Source organism: Lytechinus variegatus, chromosome 13, assembly GCF_018143015.1.
Source record: "Lytechinus variegatus isolate NC3 chromosome 13, Lvar_3.0, whole genome shotgun sequence".
Classification (NCBI taxonomy): Eukaryota; Metazoa; Echinodermata; class Echinoidea; order Temnopleuroida; family Toxopneustidae; genus Lytechinus; species Lytechinus variegatus.
Genome location: NC_054752.1, coordinates 25,709,430 through 25,722,212, shown reverse-complemented (window position 1 = coordinate 25,722,212; position 12,783 = coordinate 25,709,430). Strand labels below are relative to the sequence as shown.

Sequence of the window (12,783 nt, the reverse complement as noted above, 5' to 3'; positions counted from 1 at the left end):
CGCAGCGATGCGCCATTGCCATGACCGGGCCCATTCTTGGTGATGCGTCGAAGAGGCGGCGCGCTCCAGCCCCCCATTTTCCTGCTGTCGTGCAGGGGCAGCAGGAGAGTGATTGCTTCGTACAAGTAGAGGTACGAAGTGGTTATACCATTAATGTGGTGAGCAAATCAGTTGTTGACCATTGTGGTATTATTATTGAATTTGATGTTGACTATGACAGTTTTGATTTTTCTGAGTCTGATGCTGATGAAAACATTCCTTCGGTTAGGGGATTCCCCATACCCAGGTCGAGTGTGATTGGCAGTAGTTCTTTTGTGCTATCTTACGATGATTATAATCTATGGTTTGATGGTTTAGTGATTGCAGATGATGCATTTGTAGGTCTTGGTCTCCGAGGTGACATCCTCGTCGGTGCACCGTTTATGGAGCACAACGATGTGATTGTTTGGCCTTCCAAATGTTTAATAACATTCGGTGACTTGGGACTTGAGTTCATTTACCACGATTCAAATGAACACCAGCCTACAGATCTCACACAACCACAACATACAAATGGTAGCTTAGACGTACAACACAAACATGAGAGAAAGCCGGATAGTCCAACAGTTTGCCTTGATGACAAGACTGAGAACAAGATTGAATGTGCAATTGTTGATACATGTACATCCAATGCATGCCTGGTGAGCGAAGCGTTCTCCCATTGTGACATGACTGTGAGTGAACATGAGTGTGGTGCACCCCTCAGTATCAGTAACCATGGTTACCATGAGTCTGGATATGAGAGTGAAGGAAACACCTGTCATGAGTGTGAAGGTGACATGATGATTGGTGATAACATCCTACATGAGAATGATGGTGACATGATAAGTGATACTGATAACTATTTACATGAGTCTGAAGGTGACATGGTGAGTGATATCTTACACGAGAATGAAAGCGACACGAGTGATGATAAAATCTTACATGAGAGTGAAGGTGTCACAGTGATTGATGACAATATCTTACATGAGAATGAAGATAACACGATGATTGGTGATAACATCTTACATGAGAATGAAGGTAACATGGTGAGTGATGATAACATCTTACATGAGAATGAAGATAAGATGATTGGTGATAACATCTTACATGAGAATGAAGATGACATGAGTGATGATCACATCTTACATGAGAGTGAATGTGACAAGAGTGAAAGTGACGTGATATGTCATAACATCTTACTTGAGAGTGCTGGTGAAATGATAAGTGACAACATCTCTCATGAAACCATGAATGTAGATGAAAGTGAGGTTGATTCATCAGTTGATCTCAATAACATGTCTATACATGCCTACAACAATGTCAAAATCTTACAAGGTATAACCATAAATGACATCATACCTACATGTAACACTGAACACGATCTCTCAGACACGTATCATGAGGTCTACTGCAAACCAAATTGTGTTGCAAGTACACCCCATGCCTATGAACTACCTGATACAGTTGTCGATGTTTACAACAATCCTGTTGCGTTTGGTTTCTTGGCTGTGTATTGTCGGTTTGCTTGCAGGTCCCAAGAGGAACATGTAAATGTTCCAGGTCCTCCGGTCTTTATTACTGAGCATAGCTCTGGGCCTGTTAGTTCGTCATATGACGATGGTGTTGCGCACTCTGATGTTCTGTCTTTCCCTGACGGTGACTCACAAGTGAATCGTAGAACAGATCGTTGCACGCCTAAGCGTTCAGATACTACATACAATATCGATTGGACCATAGCTGATTCGAATCGCGATAGTCGTACCAAACACGCTCCGGGTTCCGATTCGTCTCGCAGTGCCACATATCGCAGCTACTATGCTCTTCGCAAACGAGCATTCGAGTCGTACCGTCGTAACCATGTTGTTGATCGTACACGAACAACAGGTCTCTTCGCAGTCAACAAACCGGTCGTTGAATCGTATCATGGCAGCTCGAGCAGATGTAAACTCTCTCACAACTCTGTAGCCGCTTTGAGTACTTACAAAGAGTACTACAGCATTGACTGTTCGTACGGGACATCTCCAGAGATGCGTAGCCGACATGCCTCCGTCACTACTAGGTCCGTGTCAATGTTCATAGATCGCAACTCGCACGCCTCTCCTGTCGTTGAGCCCGTGTGCTCAGTTCCCGATATTCGTTACCATGACAACAACGCCACGTTTAAGCCTACATATCCTCCTGATGCCAATGTTCCTGCTTCAACTACAGACATCATGCATGGTAACTATCGTGATCCATTTGGCCCACGTCTGGACGATGCGGATCTTCACCTTACTGGCTGGCCTTCAGTTGGAGACAATGGCAGGTCCGACCCTGTGACAGGCGCTTCTTCGTTGGTTTCTCCAGTGACTAGCCACATGGTCACTCTTGATGACAGATCCTATGATTGTCATCGACAGGCCTCTTTCACTGGTCATTCTGTGCTGGACCCTAGCCCATCTTCCTCTCCTGGTCCTACCTGCTGTGACGCCTACCTTACCTGGAGTCTTACCCCTTGGAACCGTGGTCCCCGACCGCCCTCACTGGAAGACGGATTGGATCCTTTGTCCGAGGAAACTCTGGCTGCCTGTCCCAAGGTCGAGAACGTTTTGTACCCGGTAGACAGTCAGGAATATTCCATGATTATCGTTGGCCTCACCTCGTTGAAGAGCCCCTCCCACACATTCTACTGGACTTTGGTACCAGACTTTGACCCCACTTGATTGATGCCTATCCAGGTCAGCCTAAAGCGCTGATACTGTTTTTCATCTGGACTTTGATGATTAGAACCTTGTTTTCCACAAGTTTTAACCTTGAACTTTCGTTTCCCGGCTATTTTGCTTTTACAATTTATTATACAATGTCTCGCTAGATATTTCTTTTATTTTCAGATTTTTGGTTTATATCTGATTGTTAACCATTTATTATTCGTGACCTTTGATGATGGTTGTTTGTTACATTTTGTGTTGATTCATGTGGATTTGCATTACCTTGGTTGCGAGGTTGTTGCGTTTGTTAATAATTGGTAGGAATGAACGATTGTGCAGACGTTCTGATGTCTTGCTTAATGGATGTACTTGTCTGTTGATTTTTTATTGCTTGTCCTTATGATAACTGCGATAACATTGTCTTTTTTGTCATTTTTTTTTAACTGAAAATATTGATATGGTTGCTACCTAATTTTTATTTGCCCTTATGTCACTGCCTATGTGACGCCCTTGCATTTATGACATGACTTTCGTGATGTTATGTTGTTGGTGTTGACGGTACCTGTTATTTCCATTTTGTTCTTTTCAGATACAGTCTTTTACATGTTTTATAGCGTGGTGCCCTCTGTGCAGGGTGTAGTGATTAATTTGTTTAAGCACATTTAGGATCGTAATAGTGATTTCTTTCTTCGGTAATTCAATGCAATTAAGCTTAGTTATTTTCATTTTGGTTAATTATGTGATTATGTCTATTTCCTGTTTTACTTTGTGTCCCCTTTCTGACATGCTTATGTTTGTTTCAGATTTTTTCTTTTTATTGTTTTAAGTAAATAGATATTGGATCATATGGAACTTGATTATCATATGTGTGTAGGTCTTGCTGCGGGCTTTTTCTTTTAGTTGTGAATGTATTACATACTTGTATAGAGTGTACGGATTTCTTCTTTTGAGGAAGACGGAGAGAAAGGTGGCTTGTGTATTTTGATTGTTTAGTAGCTTATACATGTACATTTATTTATTTTTTGTTTGACGTCAAGGCCTGTATGCATTTTGTTTAACTAATAATATGCCTTTTGATATTGTTTTTGTACCATTTTGGGGCATTAATAATTGACTTTGATTTTATACCAACTTGGCGGATTGGTTTATGTAATAGGTTAGGCATAGTTTGGCCGTGAACTATAAAGTTTAAGCCAGATATAGAGTTTAGTTGTGTTACCAAATATTGCCTATCTATGTGCATCTTGGGTTGTTATTTGAAAGACATATATTTATGTCAAGAAGCTATTTAATTACCAGTTGTCTTAGTTTACTTTTTAAAGATGGTAGTCTGTACAGTTAGTAATTGCAGAAGGTAAAGAAAGATTGAAATGGTTGATCAGTTTGTTTCAGTTAAGGAGTAAATGTATATAGTGTAATTCATGTGTAGAGTTGTATTAAGTTTTAAGTTTTGGCTGTCAATTCTTGGGTTGTATAAATTTCTGGATTTGCTTATATAAAACATGTCCTCTCAAATAATCACGGGAATGAGAAAAAGTGGTCACGCCACTATATGTTATGTGTAAGTCGTATGGCGTTCCATACTTCATGGCCGACTCGGTCATGGCAATAAACTGCCTTCACCCCTACCTGAGGTCGTCCGGGAGTTTCTTCTTTTGTGTAATGGCGATGGATAATGCAGACTTATGTTTAGACCCTCTCTCATTATATATACATCAAAATTGTTTTAACAACAAATGCATTTTATATTAATTTAGCACAAGTTACACGTACAGGTTGGGAATGTACAATGATAGAAAAAACATTTTTCCTTATTCAAAATACACTTTTTCTTTCATACACTTTCCCTTATTCAAAATACGTTTTTCCTCTTTCAAAATACGCTTTTACTTTTGTATTCCGATCCAAAAATAAAATAATGCATTTCATATTGTTTCGTGGCACTTCATTTTCACTGTAATATAGCATGTTACATAAGCTATGAGGTAGTATTCGTAATATATTTAAAAAGAAATATCGCGTTGCGGTAATTATTGAATTTATAAATGTTCAGTATAAATAAATCCTCAAACAATTAAAAGATTTGTATGATCAAGACGTAGATAAGGATGCAGTTCTTACAAATCTCTTCTGCAATAAATAGAGTACTTTTTAAGAAGGATAATGTGTATTACTCTATTGGCAATGTTACAAGATTTTTTTTAAATGGCAAGACTATATAATATACTTGTGTATCTTACTGATGACACCAATGTTCTGTGACAGGTTCTTTCTGACAAGTTAGATAAATCATGATCGGTGTAAATACCAAGAAATTTTGTACAATTTACAAACTAATTGACAAGGATTATCATGCAGTTGAAAACAAGCTATTTGTGTCAACAGCAGGGGCGGCGATATGACCGCCATTAAAGTTTAGCCCTGTTAATTATAGACGAAGTAGTATTACACCCTTTCTCAATGGAACAAGATCGACCATACAGGTTGGGACCTTAAATCAGGGGCGGATCCAGGATTTTCGTAAGGGTGGCACATATTCCCCGAGGACATATTTAACAAGCAAAAAAAGAAAGGTCTTCACTGAGGGGGGCATACTTCGGTTTTAACGGCATTTTTGCATTACAAATTTTAATTTGGGCTTCAGACACCCACTTTTTTTCCAAAACCGTGTAAAAAATGTAAAAATGACCAAGGCATATGATTGTGATTTTTGTTCATGGTCAGCCCCCACTTTTGGCTCAGCCCCCCCCGCCCCCACTTTGAAAACCGTTCATCGGGAAAGTCCGGGGTTCGATCCCCGGCCGCGGCACGTATGCTCATGAGCAAGTCATTAATCTACAATGCTCTCTTATCCAGACCTGCTTACAAATAAATTGAAATGCTGTACTAGATGTGCACTTGTTAAAAAATACTAATAAAATAGAGTGCTTCGAGTCAACAAATGTATCAGTGGAAGGGGGGGGGGTATAAATAATAACAACTGTACGTGGTTCATATTAATTGAATTTAAGTAAAAATAACCCTATATGGTAATTGTGAGAGCGATGAAGTTGATTTGTTTTCCCTATAACAAACAAACATGCATCGGAGAATGAAAATAAAATTGTAAAATAAAATGCAGAGGCACGCCAAGGCTAAACGGAGAAAGCTAGGGTAAGAGAAAACGAATGTGGCTGGGTGTGAATGAGAAAGCTTTTCATCTGTTTCAAAGAAAAAGTGGCAAAGTATACGAAAAAAAAACAAATTAGGAGATCAGACATTATAGGCGCAAAATAGTCTAAAAGGCTCCGAGCGAGCAAGAAAAATCTTTGCCCTCTTTAAAGGTCAAGTCCACCTCAGAAAAATGTTGATTCTAATCAATACAGAATTTATTTATTTATTTATTTCAATATATTTAACCAGGGTAGCCCACTCAGCAATAAACTGGTCTCCCGTGGGGCCCTGTATTACATGATAAAAACAAGTATAAAAACATTCAAATAACATGTAAAATATACACATAAATATTCTAAATAACATGACTCATATCATAACAGAAAACATAGTAGCAAACATACGACATCGTTAAAAGCATGATACTAATTAACGAAATTACACACGAAGCAGTACATATAAATAAAAGTAGTAGACATAAAAAGTTGATTTCAAATTTAAGAGGCAATAATAAAACTTAGAGTTTAAAAATATGCACTTTAAGTTTCTGTTTAAAGATTGATAAAGATTTTGACTGTTTCAAATTAAATGGCAAGTTGTTCCAAAGTAAAATCGCTGAGTAAAATAAAGAGTGTTTAAAAATTTCGGTATGAGTTTTTGGGGTGATCAAATTATCTTTTGCTGCATATCTAGTATTAAAACAAAGAGATTCACTTGAAAAAGTAAACACATTACGATAATATTCCGATGACAGGCCGTTGATACATCTATAGGCCCTACATAAAAATACACTTAAAATAGGTAACTCGGTCATTGAACGGGAGCCATTGGAGTTCACGAAACATTTCTTTGGAGGGGGTATAAAAATTACATTTCAGGGTTAATCTATAGCAGCTCTTTTTTTAAGCTTAATATTATACGATCTGCATGACTGTGTGCATATTGAAACGCAACCCCCAGAAATATCAGACAATTAGCATAATGCTGAAAATTTAATCAAAATCAGATGTAAAATAAGAAAGTTATGACATTTTGCAGTTTCACTTATTTTTCACAAAATAGTTACTTGTATATGCACAATTGATGATGTCCCTCACTCACGATTTCTTTTGTTTCTTTATTGTTCGAATTATACATTATTTTTTTTGCAGATTTGACAATGAGGACCAACTTGAATGACCCATAAAATGTTAAGCAAAGGTAATTCAACAAGTTCAGGGAGAAATAAAAAAACTTTGTTTCACAGGACATTGAGGAGTAAATAAGAATATTTCATATTTCATGGAATAAAATACAAAAGAAATAGTGAGTGAGTGATGTCATCAGATCTTCATTTGTACACCGAACAGGATTGTGCATATAACTGTTTTGTGAAATTAAACGAAACTTTAAAATCTCATAACTTTCTTATGTTACATCCAATTTTTATGAAATTTTCAGTGTTATGCTTGTTGGATATTTTTTAATTTCATTCAAATAAACTTTTTGTTAGGGTGGACTTGTGCTTTAATAAAAAAATCCAATATAGTGATAGGTTTCAGGGGGGCGTTTCATCAACATTTTTGTCCGACAAGTTGTCAGATCTGACATCTTTCCTTGATTTTGATTGGCTTTCATTGTTAAAAACAAGGACCGCGGACCGATTTTTAAAGTGGGGGGGCTGAGCCAAAAGTGGGGAGGTGACCATAAAAATAGTGGAGGGCTGAAGCCCCCAGCCCCCTCCCACCGCCTCCGTGGCCCCTTAAAAAGGAAGAAATAAATTGTGAATTCCTTGTATGGGTCTTTCAAAGTCGGTGAGGAGCTTAAGTGACCGCGCCCCCTTAGTCGAAGTGAGCCCTCTCTCGATCGTCAATTACGTTACATATTGCGTAATCTTTGATTGTACTTTTTAGTCTCAATTCTGGACCTGTCATCAGATTCGACTCAGAGGCGGAGCCGTAGGCGTAGCTGTAGTGTAGGAAGGAGTTGTTGGTAAGGTAAAGTATATCGTAATCATTTTTTGAAGAAACTAAACCGCTTCCCTGAACCGCAGTCTTCAATTCTATATTTTAACTCGGTTTTAACTGCAAATTGCAATTTTGGCAGGTTATTCCACGGCTACCGTCTCGTCAGTCACACATGACACAGTCTCGACACCCAGGCCAGATGAGCGCCCGGCGGATCCGGACGGCAAAGCCAAAGGCCCAGGGCAGGGGTGGTAGGATGGGGGGTCGGGTGTCCGGGCCGTACAGTTCATCTTTTGAAGCCTTCTTTCTTTTTCTTTGTATTGATACGAATTCAATATTTGTAATCATCTTCTATTTTGTTCTTGATATTTCCTAACATTTTGTACTAAAAATTGCTGAAACTTTGCTTGTAATTTTTTCAAATGACTTTCTAAAAATTGATTGTCATGATTGTCCGGACACACAACAACTAGGTATACTGGTATTCTAAGATCCATTTTATCTTAGATAAAATAAAATAGTTTATTTCCGTTAAAATCAGTGAGATAAAATACCCTTAAACTCTCTCCGAATTGGTATTCTGACATGTCTGAGAACAATTTTAGCTTCATTTTAATTTTTATCTCTGTGTAGGCCTAGCGTCTATTGACTATAGTATTGTAATGGTAGGGGGTCCTAAAGCTGCACAGATCCTAAAGCTACACACCACTCATCGCGCATGCAGTTTTTAATGGCAAATGGCAAAGTGCGTAGCTTTAGGTCCCCCATCATAAGACACACCTTTTTTTAAAATCAATATCCAATTAGAAATGCGCTTTCATAGCTCTCTCATATCACTCAACCAATGGAAATCAATTCCGCTAGGAGGTGTGGCAAAGGAGTGAGATTGCGCCAATATACATGTATTAACTTCAAATATGCTTGCACTATACGCGTTTGCGTCTTTAGAGAGATTTCTTTTTAACAAAAATGACAATACTCATTTTTTTAAAGTCTATATATCGCATCTTTTTAAGCATCATTTCAAAGACAACATTAGTCAAGAAAAGTCTTATAAAATGCTTCCTGATTGCAAAGGAATTACTTTGAAGGACAAGTCCATTCCAACAAAAACTTGATTTGAATAAAACGAGAAAAATTCAACACTAAAAATTTCATCAGAATCTGATGTAAAATAAGAAAGTTAGGGCATTTCGCTTCATTTCACAAAACAGTTGTATGCACATCTCGGTTGATATGCAAATGAGGAACTGATGACATCACTCACTATTCCTTTTTTTATATTTTTGTCATTGTCATGTGAAATGAAGTTTCATTCCTCCCTGAAGACGTGGAATTCCATTATTTTAACATTTTGTGCTTCAGGCAAGGAGGTCCTAATCGTCAAATTCATAAAAATTGAAATTTTGCATAATTCAAATAATAAAAATCAAAAGAAATAGTGAGTGACATCATCGACTCTCTCATTTGGATATAACTGGCTCGTTCATATAACTATTTTGTTAAAATAAGCGAAACTTTGAAATGTCATAACTTTCTTATTTTACATCTGATTTTGATGAAATTTTCAGCATTGTGCCTGTTAAGATTTTTCTCTATTGATTTAAATCAACATTTTTCTGAGGTGGACTTGACCTTTAAGGTAATGTTCTCAATGAATATATCAATTTTCTTAATTTTCATCCTAACATTTGGAGTTAATTCATCTAGAAATATTGACAAAATCAATGTCACGGAGATAAAATAGCCCCTACCCTCTTTTAAGTTTATTTTATTTTTTGCAATGGCCAGATACGCGATGGGTATGTCTACGCAGCCATTGCTCTGTTGTGTATCATCATAGATACGCAAGATAAAATTTTAATTTTATCTGAGAGACAAAATATCATCTCAGAACTTCATTTTAAGAGATAAAATAAAGTATTTTAAAGATAAAATGACTTCAGAATACTGCCCCAGGCCATGGCATGGCCCTGGGTGCATTGCGTCATGCACATTGCGTTAGTACGAACCTCGCAATACGTGTGAGTGCATTGTGCACAGCACAGGAAAATGGGAGGCAGAACGCCAGCAACTTGCAACGCATGCAAAACTTCTATGATGGGATTAATGAGCTCTTGAGAAGAGTTTGGTTGCAAAAGGGGTTAGGTCCACTCCAAGAAAATAATTTTTTTAGATTCTCCCATATTGCAATATTCTGATGCAAAACTAAATTTTCATGCTACCCTACATGTACCCTGAGAACATAGCAAAAATTAGGAGGAAGATACAAAGAATTTGGTTAAGAGATAAACCTGGAAACCCCACTGCATTTTTCCAGTACACCTGGGGCCTGTTGCATAAAACTTTTTACCTGAGAAAACTCTGGTAAAAACTGAAAACTAAGGTTAGTCTGATTTCTGCCATTGACTTTAACACAGGACAAAAACTCCGGTAAAAACAACCTGAGTTTTCTCAGGTAAAAAGTTTTATGCAACGGGCCCCTGGTTATAGGGTAAATAAAATTGGGTTCAAGAAATCTACTTGTCTTCATATTTTGTAAAATATTCTTTTCCAAAAAAAATCTGTGTTGACCTAACCCCTTTTCCAATCAAACTGAAATGGACTTAACTGCTTTTGAAAAAAAAGGTGATTTTCTTTGCCATTTTAGTCAAATTTCAAATGGGAATATCAATAGGAGTGGGCTATAATTGGGTGATTTTTGGTTTTACTGTGGGAACAGTTTTTTGTGTTCCTTTTACCTTATCTCAACATGAAATGACAATATTTTCTGTCGGGTGTGCCGGGGCCAAAATCCAAAATGGCCGCCCAAACCCCCCAAAATCACAGTTTTGGCCACAACTTATTTACTTGGTGGTCTTTTTCTCTGGTTTTGGTGTCTATTCATATGTTTTAGGGGGCAGGCAATTTGTTTTTCCTATAATTAGCACTTTTAAACCATTATATGTAGAGTTAAAAGGTAATTATACCTAAATTTTCCAATTTTCATAGCCTTTTTTCAGCCAAATGTAGGTTTCATCGCCCTGGAGTTCATGGATATTAGATGGTACGAGGTCAACAACAGCAAGCAGCTTTACAGAGCTATATTGCTTTTATTCCTCTACTTTGGGTTATATGGATATTTTTGAAATATATCTTATTAAGTAAAAAAAAATTAATTATCCATAGGGGGCAATACATTATACAATGTACTGTTACTGTACATGTACATACTACCAGGGCGTCAAATTATTTTTTCTTCCTCAGGAGCAAGTTTTGAAGCTCAAAGTTTCCTCAATCAGCTGGTAAAAAACAACCACTTGTGGTTGATTTTTCATAATCAACATTATTCTGAAATGTCTACTTTTTGCGCATTGTGAAGAAAGATACAACATGAGTTACATATTCACATGGTTGTACTGTTACAAAGTCACCCCAATAATACTTGATAACTTATGTATAGACTTTCAGTACTCACTTTGGCTTTGTACTGTTACAGGTAGTGCATATAATTGAGCATCTAAATGGATGAAAGATCCATTCCCAATCAGAAACTATTAGTTTAATGATGGAGTTGGGTCGTTTAGACCTGGAGGTAGGCAATACACCTTTCCAGCCTGGACGTTACTTCTTACTGATACAAACTTACAGTATTTATTCTGTACTGCTTCATGCTTAAATAGACCTTGCAATTTTGTACAGTTGTAATCGTATATATTGTGTACTGCTTGATAATGCTTATCTCTAACATCATACAACTTCTGTGTTGTTACAACTTACAGACTAAGAATACTTATTTTGCACTGGTAGAGTTTACATGGTCCTTACGAACTTACAGTGCGTGTTATATCATGTAGGCGGTAACTAGCACATCAAAATGAACTATATCACGACAAACGTTTATCGTAGTAAAACTATTCTTATTCTCCTTGTGTACACTCTCAATACAACAATCTTAAGTAAGGGATATAATATCGGATATGTACATGTATATCAGAATCTCAAGTATCAATTAATAGATAAATAACATTGTTTTGCGCCTATACTCAATTTCCTCACTCAGACCTGTCCTCACCTCACTGGCACTGTGCAAGGTAAAATATGTATAAAAAATCCAGAATAAGTGTGCTCAGTATTACTGAATTACTCTGCTACGTTTTGGAAGCTAGTCTAGACGTAACTAAATGAATGAAAATATGGCACTTTTTTCTTAGTCTCACTGGCACTGTGCAAGGTAAAATATGTATAAAAAATCCAGATTAAGTGTGCTCAGTATTACTGAATTACTCTGCTATGTTTTGAAAGCTAGTCTAGATGTAACTAAATGAATGAAAATATGGCACTTTTTTCTAAGTTTTCTCTTTCCTTCTTTTTTCCTCCTCCTCCTCTTCCCCTTTCTTGCCTTCCTCTTTTCTTTCTTTTCCTCTTCCTCTCCTTTTTCCTCTTCTTTTTTTCTTCTCCTTTTTCCCATTTTTATTTTTTCTCATGAAGGCACAATTTCCTCAATTTCTTCTGTTGCTTCCTGGGAGCGGTGCTCCCCGCTCCCGCACAATTTGACATCCTGCATACTACACTGCATATTTCCATGCATTGACCACCATGACATATGACAAGGCCTGTATATAAACTATAGTGTCATAGAAAATAAGCTCTTAAGGTTTAAAATTAGATTGTGAATTTGATTGCTTGTCAGCTGATGTACATGATGAAACCAGCAACGTAAATTGCACATAAAATATCACATATGTACATCACATATCTACATGTACTAGCCATATCTTCTTCATTTGGAGGCTTTTTTTACCTGGTTGTGGTGTCTAAACTGGCCTATGTTTATGGGGTCAGGTAGCTATATAATCATGGTAATGTTGATCAACAGACAATCAGAACCAAGGATTCCATGTAAGTTACCATTAAGTTAACATAATGGTAAATTTTTATGCAACGGGGCCCAGAATATCTACAGTGTACATGTACATGTAAATGCCATGATGTGG

The 12,783-nt window shown here is 37.2% G+C and overlaps 1 protein-coding gene across 6 annotated transcripts in view; it reads left to right on the top strand.

Annotated features, from left to right (window-relative positions):
* The first annotated feature begins 7,795 nt into the window (after window positions 1-7,795).
* Window positions 7,796-12,783, top strand: part of LOC121426244 (natural resistance-associated macrophage protein 2-like) — a 44,422-nt gene continuing 39,434 nt past the window's right edge. For 3 of the 6 annotated variants that reach the window (XM_041622468.1, XM_041622464.1, XM_041622469.1), the window contains exon 1: window positions 7,796-7,837. The gene's annotated coding sequence lies outside the window, so the exon portion shown is untranslated. The remainder of the gene's footprint in view (window positions 7,838-12,783) is intronic. The other 3 variants (XM_041622467.1, XM_041622465.1, XM_041622466.1) reach the window with 3 other exon arrangements.